Raw genomic sequence first — 21,725 nt, 5'->3', positions numbered from 1 at the left:
AAAGTATAAGTTGCATAAACATAAATAGTTAAAAAAAGTATAGGCTATATATATATATATATATATATAGTGTCATAATTATACTTCAGGACAGAATAATGTTTCAATAACACTCTTATTGATATACAATTAAATTACAATTGACAATTAATTAACGGAATAATGTTTCAATAAAACTCTTATTGATATCCAATTAATTGTATATCAAAAAGAGTTTTATTGAAACAATATTGATTTTATTTAAAAAAATTATATTTCAATAATACTCTTATTGATAGACAATAAAACTACAATTGACAATTAACTAACAGAATAATGTTATTTAAAAAATGTTGCAATTAAACTCTTATTGATATACAATTAAATGACAATTGACAATTAACTAACAGAATAATGTTTCAATAAAACTCGTATTGATATCCAATTAATTGTATTTTATACAATAAGAGTTTTATTGAAACAATATTCATTTTATTTAAATAATTATAATAATGTTGCAATAAAACTCGTATTGATATCCAATTAATTGTATTTTATACAATAATAGTTTTATTGAAACAATATTCATTTTATTTAAAAAAAATAATGTTGCAATAAAACTCGTATTGATATCCAATTAAATGACAATTGACAATTAACCAACAGAATAATGTTTCAATAAAACTCTTATTGATATCCAATTAATTGTATATCAATAAGAGTTTTATTGAAATAAATAAATAATAATAAATAAAACTCTTATTGATATCCAATTAATCATATTTTTTACAATAAGAGTTTTATTGAAACAATATTCATTTTATTTAAAAAAAATAATGTTGCAATAAAACTCGTATTGATATACAATTAATTGTATTTTATAAAATAAGAGTTTTATTGAAACAATATTCATTTTATTTAAAAAAACAAAAAAATGTTGCAATAAAACTCGTATTGATTTACAATTAATTGTATTTTATACAATAAGAGTTTTATTGAAACAATATTCATTTTATAAAAAAAAATGTTGCAATAAAACTCGTATTGATATACAATTAATTGTATTTTATACAATAAGAGTTTTATTGAAACAATATTCATTTTATAAAAAAATAATAATGTTGCAATAAAACTCGTACTGATATACAATTAAATGACAATTGACAATTAACAGAATGATGTTTCAATAAAACTCCTATTGATGTATCAATAAGAATTTTATTGCAACATTATTTTTACTCTTAACTTTAACACTTATCTGCTCTACTCTACTGCCCCTACTTTTAACTATGCAATGTTTGACTTGTGCTTTTTATTATTTTATCTCTTTTCTTATCCTGCTGTATCTTATTTTATCTTATTTATATTTTCATTTCTATTTCCCTGTTTTAATTGACTGTTTTTACTGTTTTCAATTGTGTCTTGCTGTTTTTAATGTGTATGTAAAGCACTTTGAATTACCTTGTGTTGAATTGTGCTATACAAATAAACTTGCCTTGCCTTGCCTTACCTTACCTTTCATATGCGACAGGTTTTTGTGGATTTATTTTGAAGGCGGGCCCATCCCGCTTCCTGTCCCGCCCCGTGTCACTCCGTGTAGCTTGCCTGAGGCTCCGCTGCTCTCTCCGCCTGTTGTTGGAGCCTCAGATGTCCACAGATGCCTCCGGGGTTCTGACGGGAACACTCTCTCTCTGGACTCTCTCTGGAGTTTGGTTCTACTTTTAGAACGGTTACTTTTTATCAGAACTGCGCCGGATGTGATTTTTAGGGAAGCAGCAGCAGTATCGTGCAGTAATTAGCGGGACCTCATCACATACTTTGTGCTTGTTGGTTCGTGGATGCGAGGCTGTTTCACTCTTCACTCACTATGGACGGCTGATTCACTACCGCACTGACTTCACAGGTAAGTTCAAGGCATCACCTCTGAAAATGGAAAAGATAAAACTTTTGTGGATTTGTGCTTCGCTGAAGGCGTTCATGGGCAAATTAAACACTTTCCTTCAAAGCATCAGTTGTTTAATGAACTAAACCCTGACTCATAGTCTCATAGTGCTGGTATCATAGTGTCCACCAGTCCCACTGCACTTCATATTATAAAGTATTTAATTGGTCTAACATGGAGGGCAAGTTCTACTTTTATTCAATCACGCTTTCGATTCTGAGAGAACGATTCGATTCGATTTTCAATTTGAACTTTTCCAACACTGGCTATGCCATTGTTAGTCTTCTCAGTTCATTTTCAAATTATTTTTTCTGCCATTCGGCCATTTATTTTTCTTAAATACCACACATCAAGGCCACGTGGACAAATAAAGATGAATATATATTTATTTATTTAGAGTTGCAACAGTTAATCGATTAATTGAACAATTAATTGAATCGTCAACTATTTTGATAATCGAATAGCCTAGTTGGTTTGCGCAGTTTTTTTTAAAGACAATAAGTCCAAATTCTCTGATTTCAGCTTTTTTAATGTGAATATTTCTAGTTTCTTTGTTCCTTTATTACAATAATCTGAATATCTTGTTGGTTTGTGGACAAAACAAGAGATTTGAGGACGTCATCTTGTGGTTTGGGAAATACTGATTGATATTTTTCAACATTTTATTGAGCAAACAATTGATCGATTAATCGTTTAAATAATCGACATATTAATCGATAATGAAAATAATCGTAAGTTGCAGTAAGTTTTACATATATATACTTGAATTGTGTCAAGCCCATACTTTTAGGTGAGTTGTGGAAAAAATGAAACCACTTGTTTTGTTTTTACGACCAAAACACACTCAAACTAGACTGTTTACTACAATAGATGTACAGTAGCTTTGGATGATGTGAGCACTGGGCTTCAGGCCACACACACACACACACACACACACACACACACACACCCTGCATACACTCTTTTGTCAGCTGATGTAGGAATGTGTGAGAGCTGTGTGAGCCAAATGTCAGATGCCTTGTTCACCTGCTGCATTCTGCTGGACACACAGCTGCCTGTTTATGGCTTCATGTAGAAAACAGAACTGATGCTTTGACAATGTTCAGTGAACTTGACAAGAGTTCAGTGGCTTTTAGATGTGTGAGTATTTTCACTGATGGGTGATGATGATGATTTTTCTACATTTCAAGGCAAAGCATCATGGCTGTTTTAGCCTCACACATAGACTTTGCTAGAGGTGGGGGAAAACATCGATACCATAGTATTGCAATATTTTATGTGGCAATATTATACCGATTTATATTTTGCTGTTTTTGTTTTGTTGCGGGGGCTGTAGCTGGCTCACTTCAGGGATATACTGGAATATATTAAACTAGGAGATCTAAGGAATCTATAGTAGGGTTGTCAAAAGTATCGATACTCCAAAAAGTATCGATACTAAAACGTTGTACCCGGATACGATAGTCATTTTCAAAAGTATCGACCCCCCCCCCCCCCCCCCCCCCCCCCCCCCCCCCCTCCACAGCATACAACCTTAAAATATTGTTCTAATTGTTGTTGTTTATTGTATTTATTTATTTTTTGCACTACCTCAGACCTGAAGCTTATCATAGTTGCAGTTTCTTTTTGCACAACTGTTTTTTATTATAAATATTTAACCTGTGCTTCTGTTCATTTTTACATGTTGCATTTTTCTTGTAAATAAAAATATTTCTGTTCAATTTTGGGGTCGATACTAAAATTTTCAACCCGATACCGATACTCAGGAAAATATCCGATACTCGATACCATTTTTGATACCACCAGGATAAAAACAAAGACCCCAAAATTTAACAGAAATATTTTTATTAACAAGAAAAATGCAACATGTAAAAATGAACAGAACCACAGGTTAAATATTTATAATAAAAACAGTTGTGCAAAAAGAAACTGCAACTATGATAACAAACTTCAGGTCTGAGGTAGTGCAAAAAATAAATAAATACAATAAACAATAACAATTAGAACAATATTTTGGGCTGTGTGTGTTGCGGTTTGGTTGCAGGTCGACTTTTCTCTGCTTCATTCTGGGACTTCAAGAGAGGAAATAACACTTTTCAGTCACCAACATTTATGTAAACTCATTAACTCTTAATGCTTATATATATACTGACACTGTGTATACTGTGGGTATCGATACTTTTGAAAATGAGTGTCGTATCCGGATACGACATTTTAGTATCGATACTTTTTTGAGTATCGATGCTTTTGACAACCCTAGTTCTGTGCTGTGATCTCAGCTGCTCAGAGACGAGGTTGCTTGGTTTTTAGAGGATCCTCCTCAGTCCGTGGGTTGAATCTGATGAGCTGAAGTCACAAAGCTCTTCAGTGTGGGGTGTGTTTTTTTATTTTTTATTTTTTTTATTTTATTGATGTTTATGCCAGACAAATACAAACAAATGCATGTTACCTTGTTACAGTTACATGGATAAGAAAAACATCTTTTGAGCATTTATCAGTATCTGCCCAGTCTTTTTTTATTATTATTTTTTTAAACAAACAACCAAAAAAAAAGAAATGCAGTCCAGCAACAATGTAAAAACAAGCCAGATCTACAACACAAAACATAGATCCACAGAACAAAACAAGACAAAACAAAACACCCCAGGAAGTCTACATACTATACCAATCCTGTACCTGAATCTAATAAAATATAGGTAGATGGTAACAACCTTACATGTCCAGCAATTGAGCTAGGAATGGGCCCCACACCTCATTGAATAAGTCTTCCCTCCCAGCCACTCTATAGGTGACCCACTCGTAGCTGGCCATTGAACTTAAAACCTGTATCCACTCCTTAAAAGTGGACTGAGTGGGAGATTTCCAGTGGCGTAAAGTTATCCTGCACCCTGTTGTCATGGCTAAACGACACAAAGGTTTATGGTGTTTTGACATTTGAATGTTATCTGGAAGTAATCCCAACAGACATAATGCAGGGTTTTTGACCAAGTGTGTGCCCAGCACCATATTCACAAACAAAATTATTGCATTACACATGTCTTTAGTTTTCTCACACTCATATAACATATGCACCAGAGTTCCAAGTGTGGGGTGTGTTTAATGATTTTGTTGAACTGGCTAAAATAGGAAAACTGACTTTAGTTAGTTTGGCATGTGGTCCCCTTCTCCTAACAGCTGCTGGATTTCATCTTTGAAAATAAAAACAGCTTTGAAATGTATCAAAATCAGACCCTCTCCAGAGATTTTCTTATTGTGAAGTTAAAATGCTATGGAAGCCCATATTCTGTACATCCTTTGTACACATTCTGGTGGTTGTAGAGCCAAGCCTTGAACCAGAATCTGCTCTTTTCTCTGCTTGTGCTCGGGGTCCCAGCATCCAGACATTTTTGAATAGCCGGCCATCTGCTTGCTGAGGGTCTGTTCCACAAGCCAGAGATCACATTACCCACACTTGACTGTGGGGGGTGACTGAAAGTGTGCATGGATATGGCATTATGGCATTATCTATGGAGTGTAAAAAAAGTTCAATTGTTTACAGACTTCTGTCCAATTTGTCACTCAAAATACAACTGACTGCATCAACCACTACAATACTTTTTAGTCAACTCATTAAATGGAGCAGTCCTTAAAAGCACTCTGCAGTGACTGCCCTGTTTATGATCCGCTCTGGTTCCACATGTGAACTTCCCATTAATTTACTCGATTAATGATTCAGAAAATTGTTATATAAAGAGTTTTAAGCCTTTAATCATTGTCCGGCCCACCTGAGGTTACCCAGAAATTAGAAATCAATACAACTGCAGTGCTTTTATTTTGAAGGCGGTTTACAAATATCTGCCTTCATGTATACCCACCTGCAAACAAAAACACGTTCCACAAAATACACTAAGTTACCTTGGTACCTTGTCAAAAACACGTATTGCTTTTAGAAAAAAAGTTAATACAAAAGAAGCCTTTTTGATACTTTATATCAACTTTATATGAATTATGGCCGACTCACTCGTTATTATTTTCCGTTCGTTTTTCTTTAACTGGTCCACCTGTTATTTCCTGTCACTACCTTTCAAAATTAAAGCATCCGTTTAACGCTGGACGGCACCTTTTCAAAATAAAAGCATTACAACATTGTAAAACACCTAGAAAATTTACAAACATGAAAAACAAGCTATATAATACAAAAACACCTATAGGAACCTTGCTAAAGGTCATTTACAGTTGTGTTTAAAATAAATGTTAAAGTGATATAGTGATTGGAGTATTTACTATTTTTTACTGCTTTATTTGATTTACTCCACATTAACAGTCTTATCATAACATGTATTCTTATCAGTAGCAGCTCAAAAGATAATTTACTGTATTTCATAAAGCTATTAAATTCACATTGAGCTTCCCCTTGGGAAAATCAATTGCCCACCCCTGCTTTAGGTGATCGGTATCGGTCCCAAAAAACCTGATGGGACCATCTCTAGATAACAAGCTTCAGATACTCGATACTTTTGAAAATGAGTATCGTATCCGGATACAACGTTTTAGTATCGATACTTTTTTGAGTATCAATACTTTTGACAACCCTATAACCTTTTGCAACATCACTGAGTTTCAGAGTTCCATCCAACCACTGACTGTCTGCCTCAAAATCCTCAACAATATATCGGGACTGTTGCCATTTCTGCATGCAGCGCTTTTGAAATCAAACTGTGGGCTGATTATTCTCATTAGGTGGCATGCAGGAAGTGGTTAGGTTACTATCCGGACCTCAAACCACTCAGACACACACACACACACACACACACACACACACACAGGGTGAATGGGTCGAAGGCCACTTCAGCTGCAGCTGGTCATTGAAAAGCGATGCTCTGCAGCTGAAACGACTATTTTCCAGCCCCGCGTCTATGAATCATAAAAGCCAGAGACCGCTGGGATCCACGGATGCAGTGAGGACGGGCTGTTATGATTTATAGGTGTCAAGTGTCGGGCACACTGTAGGTTAAGTAGTTTGCTTTTCAAACAGCGTGAGAACTGGAAATGAGTGGGAACATTAAAGGGAGAGGAGCGTTAATGCTTTTTGAAATCAGACGCCAGTGAACTCTCTTCAACAGGGTTTCTCATGTACTCCTCTCAGGTATCACATACTGTAGTAGGATGTCGGACATATTTTTAGCACTTTTGTCGCACAGGCGTCTGGCCAGCTGTGTGGTGCATTGTCAGGATGACGGATATGATGAGCTGCTGAGTTTCTGACGAGCTCTCGTCCCGTCAATGAATGACTACGTTGGTTGAGTCTGGTATGATTTCATTGTAATTATTAGCTTAACCCCTGCACCCGGCTGGAGGGTAATGTTGTAAGGAATCATGGTGTAAAGATCCATGTTGATCTTAGGTGTGTCAGTGTATAAGAGCTGGAGAGAATGTGCATGCCAGATTTTGATGATAGAAGTATTTTGGGCGTTCCCCATATCGGTCACTGCAACAGCTGGTGGTCCCTCATGTTGCATTCTTCTGTGTGTGTGTGTGTGTGTGTGTGTGTGTGTGTGTGTGTGTGTGTGTGTGCTGTAATAGGGTGTGGGAGTGCAGAGAACACTTGCTGGGGCACCACTGAAGCCACAGGCATCCCTGAGAAGATAAGGAAAATGAACGGCATTGTGCGAATTCTGAACCCATATTTTCCTCGACTCTGTACACTGCAACAAAAGGTGTTTAGTCTAAAAACAAGATAAAAACAGTAAATCTGAGGGAAATGATCTTGCTGCACGTACAGATAATTTCACTTGACAAGATTTCTTAAATTAAGGTTATTAAATCTAGAAATAAGCATGTTGAATGCTTAAAATGAGAAATTAACTCTTAAAACAAGATAAATTATCCAACACTTCTAAATCTAAAGTTGTTTTTTTATCTTGCTAAGAAACAAATTATTTGCAGTGCACTCTGCTCGGGCCAGTTCATCGCTGCTTGCAGCTTTAATTTATCTTGATTTGCAAAAAAGGTGTGTCTAAAAACCAGATAAAAACAGTAAATCTGAGGGAAATGATCTTGCTGCATGGACAGATGATTTCACTTGACAAGATTTCTTAAATTAAGGTTATTAAATCTTGAAATAAGCATGCTGAACGCTTAAAATGAGAAATTAACTCTTAAAACAAGATGAATTATCTAACACTTCTAAATGTAAAGTTTTTTTTATCTTGGTAAAAAACAAATCATTTGCAGTGCACTCTAGGGTTGGCGATATGGCCCTAAAAGATTATCACGATATTTCAGAGTATTTTTGCGATAACGATATACTTGACGATATTAAAAAATACTGAAAAATATATAGAAAAATATTTTTTAGTCTGTATAAATAAATGAAAATCGTACAACAAAATAAAAATCAATCATAAATCTAAATGTAGTGTACATGCTAATCTCAACAGTTGCCAAATACAAAATATTTACTCTTGACTCTTGACTCTTAAAAAAATAACCATCTACGGGGTCCGGGGGGGAGAAAATTTTGTACATTTTATCGTACAATGTGATCAATCTCGTCCATTTTGAGAGCTAAATATAAGCAAACACCTCACATAACATTTTTACATTTTTCACAGTCAACATGTTTCCACTAGGACATGGAGCAGCCAGACTGTGTGGACTAGAGACATTTTTTTCATTAAAGCCCAAATTTGGTGCCTCTCACACATTCTAATGCCACTATTCCATCATATACACTGATCTTAATCATTGCCTATTTTCATTTATTATTGTAAAGGAGAATAAGGGTTCTTCTATGATGTATTTAAGGCATCTTATTTTGACAGTCTTCTTGTAAATTCTGAGGTGGATTCTGTGCTTTTATTTTGAAAGCGGCATTGTTTAGCGACAGGAAGTAATAGTAGCTTTTTGTGATTGTCCATGACCCCCGCTCACTGAACACAATCTCACACGCACAGTTAAGATCACCCAAAAAAGAAACAAAATTACCAAAAAAGAGACACAAAATGACCAAAAAAGACACAAAATGAGCCAAAAAAGAAACAAAATGACCAAAAAAAGAAACAAAATGACCAAAAAAAGGAAACAAAATGACTAAAAAAGACACAAATTAACCACAAAATGATCAAAAAAAGACACAAAATGACCAAAAGAAGACATTATGTGACCAAAAAAACTAAAACACATGAACACTTTAACACAGTGGAGACAGAGCTGACTTCCAAAATGATTTGGCGACCCCCAGAAATCATCTCGCGACCCCAATTGGGGTCCCGACCCCAAGGTTGAGAATAGCTGGTCTACACTGTAAAAAAAGATAAACAATAGCTACTCAATAAAATTGAGGCAACACATTGCACACTATATTATTAATTAAATCTAACTACGTTACAACTTGAGTTAATAACAACTTAACAGGAAGTGCCTGTCACTTAAAAACAGACTAATTCTATTGTGTTGGATTCATTCAAAATTCTCTTGATTTAGAATTACAGACACATAAAGATTATATTTAATGTGATCAAAATAAGTAGAATCTATCTCAAACATTTTTATATTAAAGTTACTTAAACAACTGCATCAAAATCAAGGACGCATTTATATTTAATACATTTTATCAACTATATTAAGTAAAATGAAATGACGACAGAATAATTTATTACAGTGTAGGTCATTAATGGGAAATCCTTACACCACTACGTGAAGAAGTAGGAATGTTGCCAATATCATGATATGCATTTTTTTTTACCCATAAAAAAAATATACCGGTATAATCGTGAACGATACGATATGGCACAGCCCTAGTGCACTCTGCTGGGGCCAGTTCATCGCTGCTTGCAGCTTTAATTCATCTTGTTGTAGGAGTTAATTTCTTATTTTAAGCATTCAACATGTGTATTAGTGTAGACGGAATTGTCCAAAAAGTGAAAGTGAGGAGCATTAATGGGTACAAGTCAGGAACCGGCCTACTTTACTTATTTCAAGGGTGCTGAATCCAAATAAAATGGTTCCCAAGCGAAATTTTGAGTTTTTGACCTTCTCATTTGCATATCAATTTGGCGGCCAAATTGCCCATCTTGCTCAGTTGTTGGACCATTTTCCCCAAGTTTTTTTGTAAGTAGGCAATCAAAGATGAGGAAATTAAGTTTCTAGATCTATAGTCTAGGGTCAGAGCAAGGATATAGTGGAGGCTCAGTGTCTTTTTTATGTATATTTATATATATGCAAAATACCAACTTTTAAGGTGAAATGAAGCATTATTTGTGTGTTTTTTTTAAGGCCAACATAAATATTCAATCAATATCACTTTTAAATGTTCCAGTTGGTATTTTGCATATATATATATATATATATATATATATATATATATATATATACATAAATATATATATATATATATATATATACATAAATATACATAAAAAAGGCACTGAGCCTCCACTATATCCTTGCTCTGACCCTAGACTATAGATCCAGAAACTTAATTTCCTCATCTTGATTGCCTACTTACAAAACAACTAAGGGGAAATGGTCCAATCACTGTGCAAGATGGGCAATTGGCCATTTGATATACAAATTAGAAGGTCAAAAACTCAAAATTTTGCTTGGGAACCATTTTTTTTGGACTCAGCACCCTTGAGATCTGTAAGGTAGGCCGGTTCCTGACTTGTACCCATAAATGCTCCTCACTTCTTATAGGAGGCCTTTATTCTGAAATCCGTCTAGACTATATTTCTATATTTAATAATCTTAATTTAAGAAATCCTGTCAAGTCGAATTATCTGTTCATGCAGCAAGATAATTTCCCTCAGATTTAGTGTTTTTATCTGATTTTAAAAACACCTCTTTTGCAGTGTGTGAATTCAAGCCACTTCTTTATCATTTTTCTTTGTCTTTTTTTAACAAGCATAGTGGAAATATTTCTCTTCAAATGGTCCAATCTGGTTCAGATATGCCTGCTATCTGCTGGCCTCAACAAGCCCTCGGGGGAGTTTGGCTGACGGGCAGATTGGCAGCTTAATGAAACTTCTTTTCATTAGCAGCAAGCTTCTATCCACTGAACTTAAATGGAAATCCCTTCCATCCTCTCATCCTATTACCACACAGCATCTAGAAGAGAGGTACAGGATGAGTAGGCACAAAAAGCATATGATGAGACAAGATGCATGTCGTTAGATTCACTGTAAGAGTACAAAGTAGTTCCTCATAGTAGGGCTGGGCGATATGGACCAAAAGTCATATCTTGATATATTTAGGCTGAATATCGATATACGATATATACCAAATATAAATGTTCAGTCAAAGTCAAATATGACATGTCACAAGTAGTTTTATTTAAACCGTTAAGTGAACATATAAAATATATATATATATATATATATATATATATACACTACCAGTCAAAAGTTTTAGAACACCCCAATTTTTCCAGTTTTTTATTGAAATTCAAGCAGTTCAAGTCAAATGAACAGCTTGAAAGGGTACAAAGGTAAGTGGTGAACTGCCAGAGGTAAATAAAAAAAGGTAAGCTTAACCAAAACTGAAAAATAATGTACATTTCAGAATTATACAAGTAGGCCTTTTTCAGGGAACAAGAAGTGGGTTAACAACTTAACTCTATGGAGTCTTGGGCTATTTTGTCCATTTTTGAATTCTTTTCATGTCTTTGTAAGTCATTTTGTGTCTTTTTTAGGTAATTTTGTGTCTTTTTTTAGGTAATTTTGTGTCTTTTTTTAGTCATTTTGTGTCTTTTGGTGTCTTTTTTTGGTAATTTTGTGTCTTTTTTTAGTCTTTTAGTCCAACATCAAATGTGATTTTGAATCTTTTTTTTACTTTCAAAACACTATCATGCTCAATAAAGAATTTTAAATGTTGCAAATGTGCATTGATTTCAGAGTACACTGAGACATTAAACTGCATCATTTTCAATTAAATTCTGGAAAAGTTGGTGTGTTCTAAAACTTTTGACCAGTAGTGTATATATAAAAATATACATATATCCTGAAAAAATATACATATACATATATCCTGTATAACAACAGGAGTACTTTTTTTTTAAAATCAAATCTCCATAAAGTGCACATATAAGTAAAAGAATATCTTAATAAAAACAGCCTATGAAATAAAATAGGCCTACCTTTTTCATTACATTACAAACATTACAAAATATCTAAATATGACAAACCCTAGTAAGGGCAGCATTATTTATATATATACATACATACAGTTTCAGTTAGTTGTCGTTTTAAAAAAAAACTTTCCTTTTAATTTTTATTTCAGTTAACGAAAATGTTTTTTAATTCTAGTTTTCGTTAACTGTAATAACCTTGGTCCGAGTTGTGTTTTTGATGTTACAACGGGGTGGGAGGCTAAATAAAACTCTACCCAAAGGCGTATGAATATGAATAGGGCTCAGTCTTTAGATGTCAAGATGTCTTTGTACTCTTAAAGGAGCAATACTCTTGTACTTATTTTTCTGACACTAGAATGGATTTACCCCTTGTGTTTCTGACATTGGTGCTTATACTGAGACCACTGGCAACCACTGCATTCACGCTGACTTGGTGTTTTGGGATGCTATTATCTCCTGCAAAAGTTTCTGAAAAATACTGTATCTGATCTGGTATTTTATTTTGTGTGGGTCTCATCTCGGAGAAAGAATATCGTTATCCATAAAATCTACATTTGAAGATTGGCTTCTATTCGTTGCAAATCTTTACATTGGTCACCTTTACATGCATTGACCAGGGAGCAAGCACCCCTGTCCAAGGAGCAACCTGGCCTCACAGAAATCTGTGAAATAGCCACGGATTTTCTTAACTCAAAATCCGTGGAATAGCCACGCAATCACTCAAATTTCCGTGAAACTGACACAGATTTCGCTACAATGCAAGTTAATGACAGTCATATCCCGTGGCTATTCCAACATACAAAGTGATTATGTACATTAACTGAGTGAATATTTAGAAAATAAAACATATATTTCTCGCTAGAAATGTGATCAAAATCCATTTTTATTCAGAAACAAAGTCAAAATATTGATTTTTTCACTAAAAATGAGAGAACTGTCCGCCATGTTTTTTGTTCCGACCGCCGGAACCTTGAAAGTCACGTGACTTGGAACAAACCAATAGGAACAAATACCAGGTTGGGATATGTTGGGATATGTCATTAACTTGCATTGTAGCGAAATCTGTGTCAGTTTCACGGAAATTTGAGTGATTCCGTGGCTATTCCACGGATTTTGAGTTAAGCGAATCCGTGGCTATTCCACGGATTTCTGTGAGACCATGTTGGTAATAGTACATTATGCCCTCCATCGTCACTTGAGAAAAGGCGTATTGCAAATACAATCATGCAATTACATTGAAGTGTTTAGACTAAAACACTCTTTTAATTTAATACAAATTAGCAACATCCCAAGTGACAAAGGAACCATTTACCATAATTACATTAGCAAGATTAGTCACTGTTTAGATGTTAAAATGAAGCTTCTAATACAGCAGTATGGTTAAGATTGACCCTTACTGATGTAATCCTTTTTGGAAATCTAATCTGTCAGGTCAAAAGAAGTCATGCCATATTAAACCCAGAGGGTGTGGTTGTTTTATTGTTCTGGAGCAGCTCTCAGCCCCAGGACAGTTGTTGATGCCAACAGCCCCTGTCCCCTTCCCCAGCTCCCTGGAGAGCCTGCAGCCCAGCCCCGGGGCAAACCCTGCCACCCCCAGCTGCCTTCTCTATATGGCTGCCACATTCTGTAGAATCAGAATAGATGTTCCTTTTGTGTAATCAGAATAAGTCATTGTAACACTACTAACTGGAATAAAACTTGATCTTGTTAAATTGAAAGCTGCAGTGTAGCTTTTACCCTGAAAGTTCAGTGGATTCGTGCTGTAATGGGAACTGAAACCCATGTGGGCACTCAACTACTGGAGTGGTTATTTATTTCCTCATATATCAACTAGTCATGCACCAGTTAGGGCTGGCCAATATATCGATATAAAAAGACATATCAATATATTTTTAAATGTGATATGGAATTAGACCATATCGCATACACAGAACACACCAACTTTTCCAGAATTGAATTGAAAATGATGCAGTTTAATGTCTCAGCGTACTCTGAAATTAATGCACATTTGCAACATTCTTTATTGAGAAAGACACAAAATGACCAAAAAAGACACAAAAAGACAAAAAAAGACACCAAAAGACACAAAATGACATACAAAGACATGAAAAGAATTCAAAAATGGCCAAAATAGCCCAAGACTCCATAGAGTTAAGTTGTTAACCCATTTCTTGTTCCCTGAAAAAGGCCTACTTGTATAATTCTGAAATGTACATTATTTTTCAGTTCTGGTTAAGCTTACCTTTTTTTATTTACCTCTGGCAGTTCACCACTTACCTTTGTACCCTTTCAAGCTGTTCATTTGACTTGAACTGCTTGAATTTCAATAAAAAACTGGAAAAATTGGGGTGTTCTAAAACTTTTGACCGGTAGTGTATATCTATATAGTTAAAATTTGCACTTATCCTTGCTCCAGGCAAGCTGCAGCTTTTATTTAAGATATTTTTTTTAATTTAAATGTGCACTCTATTGAGCTTTGATTTTTTTTTTTTAAAGGCACTCCTGTTGTTATACAGTATTGATGTCCACTTAAGTAAATGGTTTCAATAAAACTACTTGTGACATGTCATATTTGATATATTCATATATTTACTTTGACTGAACATTTGCTCTCACTTCGTGATGAAAATATCAGGATATATATCTTATATCGATATTCAGCCTAAATATATCGCAATATGACTTCTGGTCCATATCACCCAGCCCGAGCACCAGTCATAGACTTTGACCACAAGGGAATCCCTTAAAAATGGTAGCAGAAAGAAATTGTGATGAGTGTCCATTGACTGAGGGGGACCAGGGGCCGATTTATTGGTGAACCGGGAATGTTAAACAAGTTACCAACCATTCGTTCATTACCTCCGCCAAAGGGGTTGGGTTTTCAGTTTGTTTTTGTTTGTTTGTCTGTCTGTCAGGCGGTTAATGGAAAAACTATTGGCCCAATTTCCATTAAACTTGGTAGCAAGTCTTGCTGCATGGACAGATCATTTCACTTGGCAAGATTTATTAAATTAAGATTGTTAAATCTAGAAATAAGCATGTTGAACGCTTAAAATAAGAAATCAACTCCTAAAACAAGATAAATTATATAACACTTCTAAATCTAAAGCTTTTTTTTTCTATCTTGGTAAGAACCAAATAATCATCAGGTCACTCTGCTCGGGCCAGTTCATCACTGCTTGCAGCTTTAATTTATCTTGTTTTAAGAGACAGAGTTATAAGACAAAATTTTCTCCCGGGGCCCCCGGACCTTCTCGGTAGTTATTTTTTTATTATTTGCTAATAGTCAAGAGTCAAGAGTAAATATTTTGTATTTGGCAACTGTTGAGATTAGCATTTACACTACATTTAGATTTATGATTGATTTTTATTTTTTTTGTACCATTTTTATTTATTTATACAGACTAAAAAATCTTTTTCTATATATTTTTCAGTATTTTTTAATATCGTCAAGTATATCGTTATTGCAAAAATACTAATATCGTGATAATCTTTTAGGGCCATATCGCCAACCCTAGAGTGCACTGCAAATGATTTGTTTCTTGCCAAGATAAAAAAAACTTTACATTTAGAAGTGTTAGATAATGTATCTTGTTTTAAGAGTTAATTTCATATTTTAAGTGTTCAACATACATATTTCTAGATTTAACAATCTTAATTTAAAAAATCTTGCCAAGTGAAATCATCTGTCCATGCAAGATCATTTCCCTCAGATTTAGTGTTTTATCTTGTTTTTAAACACACCTTTTTTTGCAGTGTTCTCATTCTGTGTGTTCTACGTCTGTCTACATTTGAGCCCTTGCTTCCCAGTTGCCTTTGGCCAGAAACATAAACCCTCTTCCCCTTAAGCTGTTGCCCCTGACGCCAGCCACAGGCCCCAGGACAGTTGGCTTTTGACCCAGTAGAGTTATGCTAGCGATCTGACTCACTCACAGGTGGAGCATTCCCTTTCTTGCATTTGTCCATGCAGTTTCAGTTGTAAGCTGCAGCTTTGGTGGTACAGGCAACTGTCAATAATGCCCTGAAATGTAATCCTGGAAGTGATACCCTTCACTGATGTTTGATTTGTTTCATTGTTAAGTCTCAAGATCTGGCTTGAATTAATTATTTCAGCTAACAAGCAGTGAGAATCACCAGTGGTCAATGAGTGATCAATATCATCTGCGCACTTGTCAAGATAACATTCTGGGAATTGATTGATCAAACAAACCCAACTCAACTTCTTTACTTCGCTGTCAATCCAGCTAATGGATTTGGGATTTACTTGTTTTGTACACACAGAAAGCCGGACCAGAGGCTATTGCGAAGTCAGCTTTTCTCTTATTGTCTGCAGGGGCTCGTTGTACAGGGGCTCATCCTCAGGTTTATCAGCACTGAAAAGGATTTTCAGAGTGTCAGATTAGATCCTGACAGACAGTGGATGGGTTAAATCCCCTTAGGCCACTCAAGAGAAGGATATCTTTTCCTGCAGGGCCACATCTGTCTGGGACTCTTGATTAAACCATTGATTATCTACAAACCATGCTGTCTCCATTTACTTTGTATTAAACATCACTTGTATTAATTGCGTATTTATGACCCATGACATTTTACAGTGAAATGTAGTCTTTAGTTCTATTTTTACCAGTTGACATTAGGGGTTCGCCATATCGTATCGTTCATGATTATACTGTATGACTGTATATAAATAATGGACGTAGTTATCATGACGTCACCCATTGGTTTGTGGCCCGTTGGAAGCATCAAGTTCAGCGTTACACTCAACGCCATCTTGCGTCGCCATCTTTTTTACTATTTGGAAGCAGACCATATCTGGACTGTGGAGGAGGAGAGGGATCTGATCACTGACTACAGCCTCTCTACACCTCAACCTGACTGAGAGAAGCTGCTGCTAATTCATGTTAGCATTAACTGGAGCATTAACTGGGATGTTAGTTTTGGCAAAAAACAAAAACAAAATGTACGTTACTTACCTCAGAAAACTGAGCAACGACTCCTTGGAGTGTCTGTTAGTCCAACCAAACGCTGAATAAGACATTTTTACTGAAAACGTTCAAATAAATTAAGTGAAAATACAGTGAAAGGGTCAAAGTTATGAGACCAAATCGGTAAACGTCCTCTTTTCTATCTATATAACGTTATATATAACTTTATTGACACGTTGCCGTGGATACGCATTGCTCTGCTTCTCTCCTGATGATGGCTCGCCTTGTTAGTGACCTGTCAATCAAAGGTAGCCACGCCCCAAATCATACGATTCTTTTTCTTCTATTTTCTTCCAAATGGTGCCATTATTAGAACTATTGACATCAAATTGTCTTGAAGAAGATTTTTTTCTAGTGATTGAGACCATAGTGTTGTCCTGAAAAAAATTCTGAGATAATAAATCAAGTGAGAAGTCTTAAAATTTTGCACTGAAATGAATGAATGAATGAATGGGTAAATTTTTTTTTGCAGCCAAACTTAGCGCCCCCTACTGGAATTTTCAGTAGAATGCAGCTTAATGCACTTCCTGGTTTCCCTCCATGCTCAGACATGGACGTTGCCGCCTGGATTATACCGGTATATTTTTTTCATGAGTAAAAAAAATGCATCTCATGAAATTGGCAACATTCCTACTTCTTGAGGTAGTGGCATCAGGGTTATTTATTTCTGACCTAGACTGTGGCAGCCCCCCAGAGTCTCATGTGCTGCAACGTCACATTATTATTATTTTGCGTTGTAATTATTAATTGAAATAGGCAATGATTAAGATCAATGTATATGATGGAATGGCATTAGAATGTGTGAGAGGCACCAAATTTGGGCTTTTATAGAAAAAGAGTTCTCCATGTGGGGGCATGCCCCCGGACCCCCTAGCCAGCTATTTTTAACACTGTCTGGCTGCTCCATGTCCTACACTGTAGAAAAGCCAACTTGTATTTTTTGGCCTAAAACAGTGATTTAATTTGGTAAAACTTGGAAATATAAATTACTGACATTTAGGGCAATAATGTAAGTTAGCACAACAAAGGAAGCCAGTTGTCTGCTCAAAAACAAGTTTGTGAGTTGTTGTTACTTACATCTTTTAGTTGGGGTTCAAAACAAGGGACAATAGTTCTGCTAACTCGTATTTCTTTGCTGGGAAATTTGGTCATTAGCGAAAGCTAGCGGCAAACTGATGCTAGCGGCTAACTAATGCTAGCGGCTAACTGATGCTAGCGACTAGCTGATGCTAGCAGCTAACTGATGCTAGCGGCGCTGCTTGTTGCAGCTACAAGAGTAGCCATTAGCGTATCAATGCTAACTCAAAATTGTGGCTACAACATTAGCTGACATTTCATTGCGGCGTTATAATCGTGCCAGAGGAATTCAGAGTTGAGCAAACTCAAAAACAAAATTTAAAATATTTAGTTTAATTGTCCAACTTAAAATTTTATCGAAGTTTGTTGCCTGCCCCCAGACTTCAGACCTTGTAGATGGTTATTTTTAATTATTTGCTGATACTCAAGAGACTTGCAATTTACTCTACATTTTAGATTTATGATTGATTTAATTTTTTTAATTTTTTATACAGACTAAAAAATGATCTTTCCTATATATTTTTCAGTATTTTGTAATATTGTCAAGAATATCGTTATCGCAAAAATACCCTGAAATATTGTGATATTCTTTTAGGGCTATATCGCCCAGCCCTAGTTGACATTTTGCCAGTTTCATTACAACATCAACTCTAATTTATTCTTATGCTGCATATTTGCTCATGACCTCATAGATACTAACTCCAGGTATTTGACCTCAATTTCAGGACTTTTCATTCTCTCACCTGACTTCATTCAGTTCATCTACTCCGCTTCTTTCTCCCTTCTTTCATGTTTCTTGTACTTTAAGAAGATTCTAGTAGTGTTTACAGTGTGGAATCAGCTCACTCTGAACTTCAGATTTTTGTGTTGTGATGTTACTGAAAGTAAAATCCTCTTAAGTGTCCCGCTGATTAATAAAAAGCTGAGGGAAAGTAATAAGGTTGAAGATTAAACCATAATACCTCCAGGGCAAGTCTGCCAGCCACCCAGTATGAAGTCCACTAACTGTCTCCGGCAGATAAAGCTGCCTACTGGTTTGTTTAAAAAAATAACATGTAAAGGTACTTTGTATCATGTCAAAATCAATTAATTGGGATAATGTTTTCTGCTTTTGTCTGACATCAGATATAAAGCTGTTTCCAAATGCCTCAATCAAGCAGAAACCTCTGGGCCTGAAAAGTAAATGTATCGAAGTCTATGAGAAAATTTTCTCACATTCATTTTTACCTCAATAAACATTTTGGAGTAAAATAGATGATAACGCATGTATGCTTTATAGTCTAGACGGATTTCAGAAAAAGGGCCTCCTATAAGAAGCGAGGAGCATTTATGGGTACAAGTCAGGAACCGGCCTACCTTACAGATCTCAAGGGTGCTGAGTCCAAAAAATGGTTCCCAAGCGAAATTTTGAGTTTTTGACCTTCTAATTTGTATATCAAATGGCCAATTGCCCATCTTGCACAGTGATTGGACCCTTTCCCCTTAGTTTTTTTGTAAGTAGGCAATTAAGATGAGGAAATTAAGTTTCTGGATCTATAGTCTAGGGTCAGAGCAAGGATATAGTGGAGGCTCAGTGCCTTTTTTATGTATATATATGTATGCAAAATACCAACTGGAACATTTAAAAGTGATATTGATTGAATATTTATGTCGGCCTTAAAAAAAACACACAAATAATGCTTAATTTCACCTTAAAAGTTGGTATTTTGCATATATATAAATATACATAAAAAAGACACTGAGCCTCCACTATATCCTTGCTCTGACTCTAGACTATAGATCTAGAAACTTAATTTCCTCATCTTTGATTGCCTACTTACAAAAAAAAAAAAAAAAAAAGATGGGCCATTTGGCCGCCATATTGATATGCAAATGAGAAGGTCAAAAACTCAAAATTTCGCTTGGGAACCATTTTTTTTGGATTCAGCACCCTTGAAATAAGTAAAGTAGGCCGGTTCCTGACTTGTACCCATAAATTCTCCTCACTTTCACTTTTTGGACAATTCTGTCTACTATTAGGGCGTGGCTATATTGTTATTGGTGAGGCACTAACACAGCGCACTGTGTGCTTTCATCCTTGAACTGGTTTCTGTTACTGTTTTTATCTCAAGGTCCCTGTACTTGGATAGACAAAATATTCATGTATTGTCCCATCCATATTATAATTGTACACTGCAAAAAAGGTGTGTCTAAAAACAAGATAAAAACACTAAATCTGAGGGAAAATATCTTGCTGCTAAAATTATTAAATCTAGAAATAAGCATGTTGAACACTTAAAATAATAAATTAAGTCTTAAAACAAGATCAATTAAAGCTGCCAGCAGTGATGAACTGGCCCGAGCAGAGTGACCTGATGATTATTAGTTTCTTACCAAGATAAAAAAAACTTTAGATTTAGAAGTGTTTGATCATTTATCCTGTTGTGGTGCGCACTTTATGTATTTGTCATTACATGATTGGCTGTAGATATTGATCTCAGTGATGATTGACTTATTGTCAACACACGTCTATTGTCATTGTTCACAACTTGGGTTTCAATTTTCTAATGGTTTCTGCACAAACCCTTGGTGTAGGATTTAAACTATAAGGCCATACTTATTTTGTCAGTACCTCTTTTCTCAATAGACGGTTGGATGGATTGTAAAAATTGAGTGATTTCTTCTCTTTCACATCAATAGAAACATCTTCCATGCATATGGTTGGTTTTTACTGTATTTAAAGCGACTCATGAGCAGAAATGATTTGACAATTGAGAGCTATATGATCAAATTAATCAATAGAATGTTTTTAACCATCTAAAATTATGTAAATTAAGGCTCCGTTTACATGATGACGGTCTGAACAGAAGACACTAAAGTGGCGTCGTGTCTTCACTTTTTATTCCGCGTTTAGACGAGCGTTTTCAGGAGAAAATCTGCTGCATACGGTGACGCGAAAGTGTGTTTAGTCGGATTGGTTGTTCATGCCAGGCGGCATCATTTAAAGCGATAAGAACATGTTTGGGCATGTGGAAGTTTTCACGCCACGCATTTTCATCAGGTATTTGTCCGTCTCCGACCAATAGGTGCATCCAAAATGTGATGGAGGTAATTCCAGATCCTTCTCTGTTCAGTAATACTATCTCTACATATCCTGTACATTTGGTGGAAAGACTCCTGTAAGTTTATTAGAGCTGCCAGAGCAGCTTGAAGGTCCCACGCATGGAAATAATCCCACATGTTTGTTTATTTCCTGTACTGGAGCATGTATGTGACGTAAACACATACGCGACATGAGCAGATCTGAGCAGAGTTTTGTGTCTTGGCAGTGTAGACCAGCTATTCTCAACCTTGGGGTCGGGACCCCAATTGGGGTCGCGAGATGATTTCTGGGGGTTGCCAAATCATTTTGGAAGTCAGCTCTGTCTCCACTGTGTTAAAGTGTTCATGTGTTAATGTGTTTTAGTCTTTTTGGTCACTTAATGTCTTTTTTTTGGTCATTTTGTGTGTTTTTTGTGTGTTTTTTTGATCATTTTGTGGTCAATTTGTGTCTTTTTTTGTCATTTTGTTTCCTTTTTTTGGTCATTTTGTGTCTTTTTTTAGTCATTTTGTGTCTTTTTTGGTCATTTGGTGTCTTTTCTGGTCATTTTGTGTC

General features: G+C 35.5%; 1 protein-coding gene across 1 annotated transcript in view; it reads left to right on the top strand.

Annotated features, from left to right (window-relative positions):
* Positions 1 to 1,673: 1,673 nt before the first annotated feature.
* plxnb1a (plexin b1a) overlaps positions 1,674 to 21,725 on the top strand; it is a 142,913-nt gene continuing 122,861 nt past the window's right edge. Inside the window, exon 1 of the mRNA XM_059333327.1 lies at positions 1,674 to 1,882. The gene's annotated coding sequence lies outside the window, so the exon portion shown is untranslated. The remainder of the gene's footprint in view (positions 1,883 to 21,725) is intronic.

Source organism: Centropristis striata, chromosome 5, assembly GCF_030273125.1.
Source record: "Centropristis striata isolate RG_2023a ecotype Rhode Island chromosome 5, C.striata_1.0, whole genome shotgun sequence".
Lineage (NCBI taxonomy): Eukaryota > Metazoa > Chordata > Actinopteri > Perciformes > Serranidae > Centropristis > Centropristis striata.
Note: the sequence above shows the minus strand (reverse complement) of the source record. Positions and strands in the feature narration are given on the sequence as shown.